The sequence below is a fragment of the Ambystoma mexicanum genome, chromosome 10 (genome assembly GCF_040938575.1).
Source record: "Ambystoma mexicanum isolate Mex_15411 chromosome 10, UKY_AmexF1_1, whole genome shotgun sequence".
In the NCBI taxonomy this organism is placed as follows: domain Eukaryota; kingdom Metazoa; phylum Chordata; class Amphibia; order Caudata; family Ambystomatidae; genus Ambystoma; species Ambystoma mexicanum.
In genome coordinates, this window is record NC_090932.1 from 1173846716 (window position 1) to 1173861391 (window position 14676).

Sequence of the window (14676 nt, forward strand, 5' to 3'; positions counted from 1 at the left end):
CCGTTGGCATAGCAATGAAAAACAACATGCATTGTAAAGGCATTATTTAGTCACACATTAAAAACTGGTTCCTCTATAAAACTCGTGCTCCCCTTGATCTTATAATAGGACTCAGCAACTTTATATGTGACGAGACAGCCTTTTGCCAGCGACTTTTTGGAATGACTGTCTTTTTTTCGGGGACATTTTCACTGGCTATGTGTAAAACATAACAAATACACATTTTAAACACATGTGTAAAATGTAACAGAGCAAATAGTTTTGTCTCTTACTGACAGCGACACACGAGAAAAACTGTTCCAGTCATTAAGGTTGAGTAAATGCCAAAGAACCATGTTTATTTAATCCATTATATAGTGGAGGGTAGTGGAAGATATAATGCATAAAGAGATGAAATTGACCCATGCCCCGGGCCGCATGAAATGCAGGAAGATAGAGGGTCTGGGAGTTTAGGCGCAGGGTGGGGGAAAACGGCGCGAAAACATAGGGAGGGGCGTCCGAACGGCGCCACAAGAAACAAAAGCCCAGGAAGGGCAGGAAACACCACCTGGGAAGGTGCGAAATGTAACAGCAAGGGATCAGGGGGGTAACCAGGCCACCCCCAAGAAGGAACAAAAGGCCGGGGGTGTATAAGTAAGCCTGGAAAAGGAGAGGCGGCACAAACCAGGTAAGAGCTCACCTCTCTCGGGTAGGCTCTTAGTGCCTGGATAAGGGGAAGGAAAAACGTTTGCTCTTGCGGGCTCACGCATTTTTCTACCTCTCTGAGTTTGTCTAACCGCAGTGACTACGAGTCGCCCAACGGTGCCGGAGCAGGAGCGACACAGAAATACCAGCGGCGAACAAACAAAGAATTTTCGCCGCGGTCAAGCGAGAAGCGTGGTCGACAGAATTCAGACGAGAAGGATGGCGGAAGGAAGAGCAAAAAGGGCCCAAGAATTCTCAGAATGGGTCGAGAAAGGCAGAGAAGGAATACGGGGCACAATGGGTGCTGGAGATAATGCAGAAAGAAGAAAGGGCAAAGACAACGTCACCTCTACTGTTCATAGAGCCCAGCAGCAGCGAAGGAGAAGACGAGGTACCGCAAGGACAGAAGAGGGGAAGAGCGGAGTCGAAGAGATCAGAGGAACAGACATAGGCACCGACCAAGAGAAAGAAAAAAAGATAAAAAGAAAGGTACTGTGAATAATAATGTGGGGAATAAAATCGTAAAAATGTTTAAAAATTACATCACGGTTTCGGGTAAGTCGCCCAGAACCAATGACAAGAAGAGCAGACGGGGGAAGGGATCCAGGGAGGAGCAGCAGGGGAATTCCTCAACCGAAGAAAGCAGTGATGACGAGGAAAGGGATCACTTAAGGGCTTGGGTAAAATGGAGAGGAGTGGTGAGCAGGGAAAAACAGAGAGGGACAGGTGTAGAACCCAGGGAGACCCGGGCCCGGCTCCACAAGGGGCACCAGTAGAACCCAGGGAAACACCGATCCTGGCACCACAAGGGGCACCGGTAGTCCCAGTACCACAAGGGGCACCAATAATCCCGGCACCGCAAGGTGCACCGGCAGGGCCAAACGTAGTGACAGGGGACACACCACCGGGAGCAGCACCGACGGTGGCAGCGGCAGAAAATGGGGGGCCACTCATGACGAAATATGGCAGGCCAACCATGAGTAAAAACGCACAGGGCAGGTCAATGAAAGCGATGGCTTGGTACATAAATGACAAAGTAAAGGAAAAAATATGGAGGGAAGAATTGATCGATATATTTACATTGTTAGATTGCCAAAAGAGGGGTATGAATGTGGCCCTAGAGGACATGAAGGAGGACGAGAAAAGTTTACTAAAAAAAGGGGCCAGTAGTAAGGAGTTTTGACAACTGGATGTCGGCCTTCACCATAATTTCTACAATTATATTACAGAAATTCCCGGAAGACGGGGTAGCGTTAGTAGCATATCAACAGAGGGTGCTCAAGGTACACGCAGCGTTTGGAGGTGACGCAAGGCTGGAGTATGACCACGAGTTCAGGAAAGAGATGGACTGCTTTCCGGATATGGGCTGGGATGAAGAAAACTTTAATCTCTACATATTTAACGTGCTAAAGGAGAAATGGGATTCCAAGACGTGGAGCACAGGGGGACAGCAGAGAAGGCAGTATTGGCAGAACGATTACAAAGCAGATTATAGATACAATGGCAGAAGGTACGAATCCAGCTATGACAGAAATAGAGACCAGAGTTTTCGGAGCAGAAATTATGGGTCACAGAGAGGGTGGCAGAGTAGCCTTCCCCCGACAACACAGGGGTGGGGGGCAGTGGGAGCACGGGGACAACACGAGCTGAACCAGGACAATGCAGGAGTTTTGAAAAGAGGGTACCCTGTAGCTGGGGATGGAAGTGCAAGTTCAGCCACAAGAGATGTAAGGGTGACCACAGCAGCTCCAAGTGCACAAGGGCCGCAGCTCCAAGCGGCAGAAGCGATGAAACGCGGAAATAAGGACTGGGGCGGGAAAGGGGCCACACCAGTAAGAATCGAAAAGATGGAAAGATGGCTCCAGAAATACCCAGACCAAGAAACGGCAGAACAGATCAGACAAGGCTTTAGAGAAGGTTTTAACATCCCGTTTACCGGGCAGGGAGCGCAAGACATTCCTAGGAATCTGAAATCGGCAACTGAAAACAGAGATATAGTGACCAGTAAGATCTGGAAAGAAGTAGAACTGGGGAGGGTGGAGGGGCCATTTTCGGCCTTACCATTCGAAGAATTTATATGCTCTCCACTAGGGCTGGTGCAGAAAAAAGACGAAGGGGAATACAGGCTGATACACCACCTATCCTACCCCCCGGGGGCCTCAGTGAACGACGGCATCACCCAGAGCGATGCAACAGTATCATATTCAGTCTTTGAGGAGGCAGTAGAACTGGTCAGGAAAGCGGGAAAAGGGGCATGGATGGCGAAAGCAGACATTAAATCGGCATTCCGCCTGTTGCCAGTCAACAGCGGATCACAAAGATGGTTATGTATACAGTGGGAGGGGGAATACTTCATCGACAAATGCCTCCCGATGGGGTGCGCCATCTCATGCGCATACTTTGAGAGGGTAAGTTCATTTTTACAATGGGCAGTAACACAAAAGATGAGGGAGGCCATGATGGTACATTACCTAGACGATTTTTATTCGTCGGGCCCAAAGGATCGGAGCTATGCAGGGCAACCCTGGACAAATTCGTGGAAATAACTAACGAGTGGGGTTTTCCTCTGGCGGAGGAGAAAACGATGGTCCCTACGCATATTATCCAATTCCTAGGTATAGAAATTGACTCAAACAAAGGAAGGTGTCGGATCCCGGAGGACAAGGTGACGGATCTGCTGAAGACAATAAAGTCTACAGGGAAAAAACAAGGCGGCAGTGAGAGAATTGCAAACGCTGGCGGGGAAGCTGAACTTCGCAGGAAGAGTCATACCACAGGGAAAGGTGTTCCAGAGAAGTATCGAGCTGAAAACAAGAGGTGCTATCAAGGGGCACCACAGAGTCAGGCTGGGGGGAGGAATCAAGAGAGATCTGGAAGTGTGGGCAGAATTTCTGAAATACTTCAAGGGGTCGGTGATATGGCGCTCACCGGTGAACGAGGAAGGTAAAAGGGTGTTGTTCACCGATGCAGCAGGTGGCCTCAGTTTTGGCGCAATACTGGGAAAAAAATGGTATGCAGGCAAGTGGCCAAAAATATGGCAAGTGGCGGAATGGACAAAAAACATAACGCTGCTGGAGCTCTTCCCGATATGGGTTGCGTTATGCACATGGGGGGAAGAGCTAGGAAACAAGGAGTTGGCAGTATGGTCAGATAACATGGTGGTGGTGCACGTGTTAAACAAAGGAAGTGTGTCATGCAGGGTAGTGTTGGAATTAATGAGGGCGATCACACTGGAAAGCCTAAAAATGAATACATGCATAAAGGCGAGGCATATCGCTGGGGAAGAAAATGTGGTGGCTGATGCAATCTCTCGCTTTCAGTGGGAGAAATTCAGGGAGCTGAGACCGGACGCCGACAAGGAAAGAACGCCCACGCCGCGGAAGGCATAGGTCCCATTGGAGGCACTAGAAAGGAAAGCATGGTTGGCCACAAGGTTGACTCAAAAGAAGTGGGAGAAGAACGGAGAAAAGAAAGGGTCATCGACAAGCTGACCAGGAACGTCCTAACGTACAAAACGGGTAAGCAGTACGAAAAGCATGTAAAAGATGTGTTGATGGAAACAGGTGTAAAAGAGGTGGAAGAAATTTCAACGGAAAACATTTGTGAATTTCTCGAAGGGGCATTTGCCAAAGGGAAAAAGAAAAGCTGGGCAGCAGCGCACCTAGCGGCGGTGGCATATACCACAAAAGTGGGGGGCATACCGGATCCGACTGACAGCGCTAAAATAAAATACGCTATGAGAGGATGGGCGAAGTTAGAGGGGAAGAAACCAGATATCAGAAGGCCGGTAAATTTTGGGGCGTTGATAATTCTGTTAAAAGTGCTGCGAGACACATGCAGCAGCACGTACGAAACCGCGCTGTTCAGGGCAGCATTTGCGCTAGCATACTATGGGGCCTTCAGAGTAGGGGAGCTGGTGGCCAGGAACACAGTGGCAGGAGACGGCCTGGCAAGGAAAGACATTAGTATGGGAAACAAGGGGATGTCTATAATGTTAAAGAGATCTAAGACAGACCAAACGGGGAAGAGGAGAGCAATAGATCCCAATTGCATCATAGAAAAGGACCACTGTCCCAGATGCATCACCCAAGAATTCCTAGATCTGCGACCAGAGGTCGACGGACAGTTATTAATACATAGGGACGGCAGCGCACTCAGCAGGTACCAGTTTCAGGCAGTATTGAAACAGGCGGTGGCAAAAGCAGGATGGGATCCAGCGGAATTTGGGACACACTCTTTCAGGATAGGAGCAGCTACCTCTGCGTGGGCGGGGGGCCTGGGAGCAAAGGGGGTGAGAAGGATTGGGGGATGGAAGTCGCAATGCTTTAAAAAATACATAAGGGAGGAACTGATATGACACTTATCTTCCCCGTTTTCCATAGAGGCCGGACCCTACAAATCGGCATGGATAGTGGGGCACTCTTTTGTGACCCGGGCAGGCAGGTGGCTGGAAGAGGAGAAGCAAGGACTACATTTCAGGAACACAATTACGTCCTGGTGGGGCATCCCGGGGATGCACTGGGTGGACATCCACGACAGGCTGTCGGACCTGATAGGTTTCAGGGACCCCCCGAGTACCTAGTGATACATCTCGGAGGGAACGACCTGGTGAGCACAAACAGGGGTAAATTACAAAGGAACATTTGCGAGTCGCTGCATAGCATAGCCCGCAGCTGGTGGAAAACCGAGATTTTTATGTCAGAAATAATACCAAGAAGGGTCTGGTACGGGGCACAGAAGAGGCACGCAATTGAAATAGCCAGAAAGAAACTAAATAAATCAGTAGAAAAGTACTGCAAGAGCACAGGGCTGCATTTCATAAGACATGGCTTACACCAGAGCAATCCGGACATGTTTCACCAAACATTTTTAGGGCACTCCAAGAACGAGGCTGTAGGTAGGGTGCTTTTGGGGGGACCTGAGCGGGCGTAAAGAACACCCACTCAGGTGTGGCGGCATGTGCCCAGGAACGAAGGCCCAGGGATAACAAGGACTCAGGAGGAGCCTTGGGCAACTTCGGGACTGGACACAAGGTGCCCAAAAGCATTTGGCAGTGTAATTATTTTGTTGTGTTGTATTTTCTGTAAGAAAATAAAATGCCTACGGCCTACAACTTTTCCATACACATAAGTTGTCTGTGATTTATTACTTAGGGTAGGGATCTGGTAAGAGAAGCGAAGGGAACCCACAATACTCAGCCTATGACCTAGGCCCCGGGCCGCATGAAATGCGGGACGATAGAGGGTCTGGGAGTTTAGGCGCGGGGTGGGGGAAAACGGCGCGAAAGCGTAGGGAGGGGCGTCCGAACAGCGCCACAAGAAACAAAAGCCCAGGAAGGGCAGGAAACAGCACCTGGGAAGGTGCAAAATGTAACAGCAAGGGGAAAGGGGGGTAACCCGGCCGCCCCCAAGAAGGAACAAAAGGCCGGGGGGGTATAAGTAAGCCTGGAAAAGGAGAGGCGGCACAAACCAGGTAAGAGCTCACCTCTCTCGGGTAGGCTCTTAGTGCCTGGATAAGGGGAAGGAAAAACGTTTGCCACCCAACCCACCCTACAAGAATAACGGAAGAAGAAGGGTGCAGGCAGGAGCAGGTACGCCGAGTACTCTCTCGGTACACGGTCCAAAAAGAAGTAAGAACGCTGAGTACTCTTTCGGTACACGGTCCAAGAAACGAAGGAGCAAGCAGAAGAAGGAACGCTGAGTACTCTTTCAGTGCACGGTCCAAGATACGTTGTAGGCAGCATGTACCCAGGAACTAAGGCCCAGGGATAACAAGGACTCAGGAGGAGCCTTGGGCAACTTCGGGACTGGACACAAGGTGCCCAAAAGCATATGGCAGTGTAATTATTTTGTTGTGTTGTATTTTCTGTAAGAAAATAAAATGCCTACGGCCTACAACTTTTCCATACACATAAGTTGTCTGTGATTTATTATTTAGGTAGGTATCTGGTGAGAGAAGCGAAGGGAACCCACACTACTCAGCCTAAGACCTAACACGATGCACTCTTTAGTGGGGAGCTCAGGATGAACCGAAAAGTTTGCATCACTGTTACAAGTGGGATTGTTTCTGAAACGGGAAAGGAATGCATTACTGAAAATGTTTATTGAGAAGTACCAGCTCAGAATGGGCAGAATTAACTGAATACCTTTATATCAGTGTCAAATAGTGCAAGAACATTTCACCATTGCACCATGTGTCTTCTGACAAGGAACCATGCAAAGCTCATGCAGGCGGGAGCAGGGAGTAAGCATCAAGCTACACAATAAGGCTTTTTGTTGTCAAATAAAATTAAAAATGTAATACTAAAATGTATTCCACTTGTCAGTCCACCAAGTCATGCGTGGTCCTTCGAGCCCCGAATAACAGTTAATGGAGCTCAGCAACTGGGCATCCAGTCCCTGCTTCTATGATGGTGTGACTCGAACTCTGATCGGATGATCTGTTCTCTGGGGGTGTAGCTGTGGTGCCACTCAGTTTCGTGCCCTCCCCCAAGAACAAATATCACAACAATAATACCATTGCAATGTTAGAAGCGCCAGATGTGGTGGAACTCCAGCCTGCTCGGGCCTGAATGCGCTGCCACAAGCACTGGATGTTGCAGAGAAATATTGACAACTAACTTGGCCGAGCCTGAGCATTTGCTGGGGGAGCAATTCCATGAGCATTTCCTGGGGGACTGGGTGTGGGCCCCGCAGGAAACCTAGCGCGAGCCCAGTGCAGCTGCATTAGTAGCACCAATACTAGTTACGGCCCTGGACGGGGAAATCTCCAGCTCCAGGCCTGCTACCCCTCCCCTACACACCTCTCTAACCAAAACAGCCAGGGCCGGACTGGCGCATACAATTGTCTCTGGCAGCAATGAAAGACCGTTGCAAATGAAAAAAATGATTCCTTTTGTGTTTGAATAGTACCCAAGGGGGACTTTTTTGATAAAATGTGCTGCAAATTGTGCAATTTAAGGAATATTTATTCAGCATCAATGGCCAAAACTACTAGGTGCATAGTGAAGTCGCTCATCAAACTGGCCCACGTTGGCCACAAAAGTGGGCCACTTTGACCCCAAAAACAGGCCCAGACTTGCAATTTGCGGTTTTGCAATAGGCCAGTCTGAGCCTGCGCACAGCTTTGCCCCATCAAGATCGGGGGACTGGATGCTAAATGCTGGTCATGGTGGAACTATATCCACACCTGAAAGAAGCTGCCTGCACTGATCGCGGAGGACTTCTACCTGTGTTTCTTGGAGGCTCCATGGAGAAAGGGCACAGAGGAACTTGGAGAATCATTGGAACGTGTTCATTATTCAGAAGCAGGTTCATTGAAGCACATCCAGATCAGGGACTATAAAAGGGGCAGCAACATGAATGATGACCTCTACGAAGCTGGGCCCGGTCCCTTCTGGCTCCTGCCTTCTGGCACGGCGCTGCCATCATTTCATTGGGGGTTTATGAAGGAGGAGCCTTGTGGTGAACGGCTTACCTACACTACTTGGTATGAGATAGGCAAATAAGTTTAGAAGCATACTCTGTGCCAGTCTGTTATCCAGACCTGATTTGCATACTAGTGTTTTAGGTTCAAAGCAATATACAGTTGTGGGTACTGTCTTAGGCCAATATTTGATTTGAAGTTCTTTAGATAACAATTAGACACAGTTTGTGATCTTGTGCTGTCTGTTTTACAGAAAGAACCCGGAAGACGCCCCGGAACCCAACATTGCTGGGCAGTACCAATTCAGCCATCATTCATAACTCACCTGTTGGTAGGTGCTTCCCACCCTGTACAGTGACCCACCAGCTTTTGTGTTGCACTTCTCCAAGTTTTCAGATTATTATCCCGTCACCAGAATATCATCTAATAAATAGTTTGTATGAGCTCCTCTTCTTCTCCTTTTTTCAGGAGCCTATGTTTCATGTTGGAATTCCATGCCCGTCTCACTACAGTAGGAGTCAGATCGGTTTTCATTTCACTTCCAGTTTAAGACCTGGTTGTGGTCCAACCCTTACCCAACAGAACAGTCTGTTTTTGTGATTCTCCCTCCGTAGCCACATTACTGATTGTTGCCCCTTCCACTGCTTTGTATGATGATGTTTTTCTATTTTTATTTGTTGTTGGAACCTATCTTTGTCTTAATGTGCACAGCGTTCTGATGCACGCTGGTTCCATATTCACAGTTCAGAAAAATCTCAATAAAATAACAACAGGGATGTGTGCTTGAGAGAGAGAGAGAGAGAGGGAGAGAGAGTGTGTGTGTGTGTGTGTGTGCACATGCCCTCTGCCATTGTGCATACAGTGTACTCCTACTGTGTCAGCACACAGCGCACACTCAATGTGCAACAAGAGTGTGTGAGGATGAATTGTTTGATCTAGTTGAAATATTTGCCCTAGTTCATTGTTGCGCCACTGTAACCTGCTCCTTAGGTCCTAGATCGTTTGCCCCTAGTATGAATTGTTTGCCCCAACACTAACACTCTTTTTTTACCGCCCAAATCCACTCTACGAAGACCCACTATGCCACTCACACATGGCAATTTAAGATCCCCCCCTAAAGACATGAAACAACAGAACTACACCTCTACAACCAACTTACATACCACTGTCCTGGCCAACTTGCTACTAAAGCTGCCAAAGACAAATTAGTTGCAGATTGCAACTTGACAGCATCCTGCTCTACTCGGGAACTATTCCAAGTGGTTAGGGATCTTTCTGCTCCTGTGCAGCTGCTGACTGATGCTCTGCACACACAAGCTCAATGTGACCTCATAGGCTCCTTCTTCGTCTAAAAGATTAATAAGATTCGGCTATCCACTGGGGCTGCCAAGCTTTGCCCTCTGAACTCGGGTTACTCAGCTCATTCTATTACAGGGAGTAACCATGCCAGCTCTTTTCAGTTTAAAACAGTGACCAATGGTATGGTCCAGACTGCTCTATTGAAACTTAGGCCAGCTTCCCCTACAGACCATATTCCTTTGTATGCCATCCAGGCCCTTCCTGAAGAGGCTGTTGACTTATTCACAGCTGCATTATATTACTCTTTTGTAAACAGGATGATCCCTAAGCCTTTAAAACATGCAAGTGTCTCCCCTCTGCTGAAGAAGACCCATCTTGACCCTGCCTTGGCAGAAAACTATTGTTGGGGAGGACCCCCAGGTATGCCAGAGGGACACTGGCAGTCTGCAGACTTGGATGGCCCAACTCCCTCCACCCAGGATACACGGAGGACTCAGTCAACAGCAAGTTCAAACTGTGGTTTATTACAGGCAAAACTAACAGGGATCAGCACAGGAACAGGACACATCCATGCACATCTTGCTCTTCCTCGGCTCGCAGGCCGGTTTTACTACCCACTGGCGTCAGCATGATGTCGCAACCTGGGCCCTTCTCCAGAAGACCTATCGGACCACAGGATTGGGTATTGAGTATTCTACCACCTATAGTGGACTATATAGATGTTTCTCTACTGGCTCTCGCATGTCAGGTGGCTGGCCTGGTCCATCCCCAAGTCACTATCTATAACATTGTTGCAGTGTGGTGGCCTTACCATTGGTTCTTGCCCATTGCTACCCACCCCTAGGGTACTAATCTGTGATTGGCTAGAGCTGACGTCCCCAGGCCTGGGATCAGCAAAGGTTCTCAACTCACTGTGTACCTCTTCAAGGTAATAAGAATGACTATGAGTCTGCATTAAAACTTGCGTACACCACCTTCGCTTATGAGAGTGCTCTCCTTGTTGCATCCTTGTTGTTGTCTGTGTCTGGTGGCTTGGGACCAGCGCTCCTTTCCCACCGCTGCTCGCTGTCCATTGTCTGCTTCGGCTGCGTCATGGGTTCAGAGACCACGAATATGAGCTGTGCAGCTCTACAATAAGGATTTATTAGTCTTTTCTGCAGCTGGTCCCTTTGTCGTCTGGGGATTGGAATGTCATCCGTATCTCTTGGCATTGGCTGCGGGTCCTGTTTTACACGCCTTCCTCTCTGTCCAGCCTGAATCAGCTCAGCTTGTCTCTTGTTCTGAAGCCTGGAGCCTGCTGTAATTTTCCTAAACCTAATAATGCGGTTTCTAAATTGTCTATACTATACTACATTTCCATAGGTTGGTCACACTTGGTTCTGTCAGGTCCCATAGGTGCTCCTGCAGTTCCATAGGGTTATTCGCGTTAAAGCATCTGCCAGCTTTGCTCAGGTTCTCTTGTGCCTTGCGGTTTCTGCATTGCTGCATTTTGCTAACGACAAAATAATAAAAGCAATGACAGTATGTATATGTATCTGTCCACTAACTATAGAACTATATGCTCGTGTTCTTCATGTATTCGAGTGCATGTTTATGTCCCGAAGTGCGGATGGCATGTGTGCCTCATGTCTAATGCTGCTATGTCGTGGTATCTCCAACGACGTCAGCAACATGGCTTCTTGATGCTTAATCCAAGCTGTCAATAGAGGTGTCCCTGTTCATGGCCTGCGGCTCTTGGTCCACACAGGGGTAGGTCCGCACCGTCCCTGGTCTGCATGGCTGGCTGAGTGGGTACCCCTCGACATACTTAACAATCATGGGTCCATTGGGAATGTGTCCGAAATAGAATGGGTGATTGCAGTGTATTCTGGCCTTCTTCCTCATCATGAATTTAGTAGGAGAGGTAAGGGGTGGTAGGCTTCCCCATCCCTCTTCACTATCGACCCATCTCGCTTCTCCCACTTTTGATGAAGTTGATGGTGGCCATTGTTACCCCCCAATTTTCCAAATGACTTGAATCCAATTGTCATCTTGACCTGTTTCAGTCTGGTTTCTGTCCCTATATTGGTGCAGAGTCTGTGATGATCTATATTCTCACTGACATCGCCAGAGAGGTTGGAGTTTTGACTCTTTCACCTCTCCACGGCTTTTGACATGATTGATCAGGGAATCCTGCTGTGAAGTTTGGAGAGGATTGGCATTGCAGGTTCTCCACTTTTATGGTTGTCATCTTTTCTGTCTGATCGATTTCAGACGGTGTCACGTCCTCTGTCTAAATCCTCACCAATGGCATTGATGTGCGGTGTCCCACAAGCGTCAGCTTTATCTCTCCTGTTGTTTAACCTATACTTGCGTTCTCTTGCTGACCTTATTTTGAATCATGGGGTGCGCTTTTACAGTTACGCAGATGAGACACAGGTTCTGTTTTGGGTAAATGCCCCATTGACAGATACTCCTTCTAAATTGAGCAATTGCTTATCTTCCATTGGAGAATGGATGGCCTTGAACTGGCTTAAATTAAACAGTGACAAAACTGAGGTCCTAGTGGTGGGCTCTCCTTCCACTAGCCCTTCATGGAGCACCGACTACTGGCATGCGTCTCTGCGGCCCTGTCCAGTGCCAGTACAGGCGGTTAAACGCCTAGGGGTCAAGCTCCTTACCAGTGGTTCCAGAGAGGCCCACATTTCTTCTGTGTGCCAAATGGGCTTTGTTAAGCTGAAAATGCTGAGAAAAGTTTTTTCCCTCTGAGTTCCGGGCTAAGGTGGTTACCTCCACGATCATGGGTTCCATTGACTATTGAAATGGCATCTACCTTGTGCATCCCATAGGTCTGCTTCAGCACCTGCAGATTCTGCACAATTCAGCAGATCGGCCAATCTCCATTGGTTGCCAATGAGAGCCGTATTAAGTTTAAAATACTATGTCTGGAGCACTGAGCCATTCACAATACTGGTGCAGAATGTTCCAGGTTTGCACTCTATAAACCTGCTAGACCCCTCAGTCCTCCTCACAAGTTCAGCTTAAAATCCTGACTCCTCATAGGGCCCGAGCAGGTGGACGTTCCTTTTCAGTTTTGGCCCCTACTATATGGAACTCCCTGCCGGCATGCCTGCGTAACAATGTTGACCATTTTCAGTTTCAAAAGACATTGAAAATATATCTCTTTTGAGGCTTCGACCTTCTGAGTGGCCATCCCCCACCCCCCTATCATTGGTTGTTAGTGCTTTGATGTCTCTGGGCTTTAGTCCGCGATCTAGACGTTTATATAAAATACAAAATAATACAATGCACCCTTGTTCCATTGGCTGATACCTCCATATAGATACACATGCTGTTTGCCAGGTATTCTGGCCTGCAGCCCTCATCAGCCCTAGTCTAGCCAGAATAGTCAATGGTAGGGGATTGTGGCAGTTGTGGACCGGACCATCTAGGGGGCTGTAGCTTACCCACCACTGCTATGTGCCCCCGGCACAACTACTGGTAAACAGACTTGCACACGGTACCTGGGTCCAAACTGCACAAATCAACACATCAGAGAAAGCTATCTTGTGTTTTCCCTCCCTCCCCATTAATCTAATCCACCCCCTCTCTTTCAGATTGTTGGGATGCCTGGAGCAGATCGGTCGTTGGATGGCCCAAAATTGGTTGAGCCAGAATTGCGGTAAAACTGAGATCCTTGTGGTTGGTCCACCACAGGACAGCGCATTCTGGCATGCTGATTACTGTCCAGAATTGTTGGGGCCCTGCTCAGCACCTAGCCCATCAGCCTATGGGTCAAACATCTAGCATCTGGCTCTAGAGAAGGATGCAATGCAGCAATCTTCAAGACTGGCTTCTTTAAACTGAAACTTCTTAGGAAGGGGCTACTATTGTTCCATCGCAATTCCGTGCTACAGTAGTCACTGCCTCCATAATGGGGCCAATGGACTACTGTAATGGTATCTACCTGGGACAGCCAGTTTTCTTGATCCAAGGGCTTGTGATACTACAGGACTCTGCAGCACAATGGGCCTTGAAAGCCTAGACAATCTTCTGCTTCACTCTTACTTACCAAACTTCCCTGGCTTCCTGTAACTGACTATTATCATGCTTGACATAGAAGCAGTGTTGGTGTCAAAGGAAAGGATTGTGTTAATAGCAACAGATATAGATGAGGGAGAGTGGCACACAATTCGGTGTATTGAACCAACCCCGCCTCTGAGAGACATTACAGATAAGGACCTTTTTGAAGATAAGGACAATGACGGGGAGATAATAATGGCAGTTTGTTTCCCTTGTGAAATAATGATTCAGGTTGTAGAACGTGGGCCCTAGAATGGAAACTCTATTCCATTGCTGAGCTCTAGCTCTAGTATTGAAAGTCCATTTGGTTGTGGGTCGTATTGGTTGCAAGATCACAGGTTAGTGTTGAGGCATAGCCCATACCTCTTTGTTTGGTAGAGAAAAGGGGGTCGGGGGTTTCACCTGGATATCTTGCCTTCATTAGTTTCAAGAAATTGATTTTCCACGCAGTTTTATATGTTTTGGTGCTTAATTGTGAAAGGGTTTCTTTATTAGTTTTTAGGAACACCCTTATTTAAGGTACAGCCGGGGCTCCTATGTCCCCATGTGGTCAGCCGACACGTGTTTCGACCCTTAGGTCCTTCTCAAGGCTATGGATTGCGGTCCGGCACCCCCTGTAGGGTTCTGATAGAGAGTTGGATTGGTCCTGTATGTGCAGTAGCTCCTGTTGGGCCCTGGAGTTTCTAATATTTCGCGGTTCGAGTCCTGTGAAACTTTGTAATTCTTTAAGTGCTGTAGTTTCACCTCTGTTCATATTTCAGAAAGCTCTTCTTTCTTCTTTCTCTATCTCAGATAGTTTTTTTAAGCATGAAAAGTTATAGACTCTGCTGAAACTGCCTGAGGCAATAGATAAGAAGAAGATTTGTTGTGCAAGTTGGTGACATCCTGAGCCCCTGCAACGTGCTTGTCGCAAAATATTGTTCCAAACAGATTTTTCTCATAAACTTGGTCAATTCAATTCTTGTTTGCAAAGGGTCATGTTTTGCTGTAGGAACAAAGGCAAGCCTTTTTGTAACACACTCAGATGGTCTTGTGTCAGTATAATATCCGATAAGTTAACCACTAATGACTGTCCTTTGTTGGTCATATGTTTCTTTGGTCTCGGTTTCCTTATTGTTGTTGAGGGTTCCGCTCGTACCACCCCCTGCCTCGGTTCCTGCTCACCCTGGGTGACTGTTCTTGCCACCAACCTCTTGGTCTGCCACG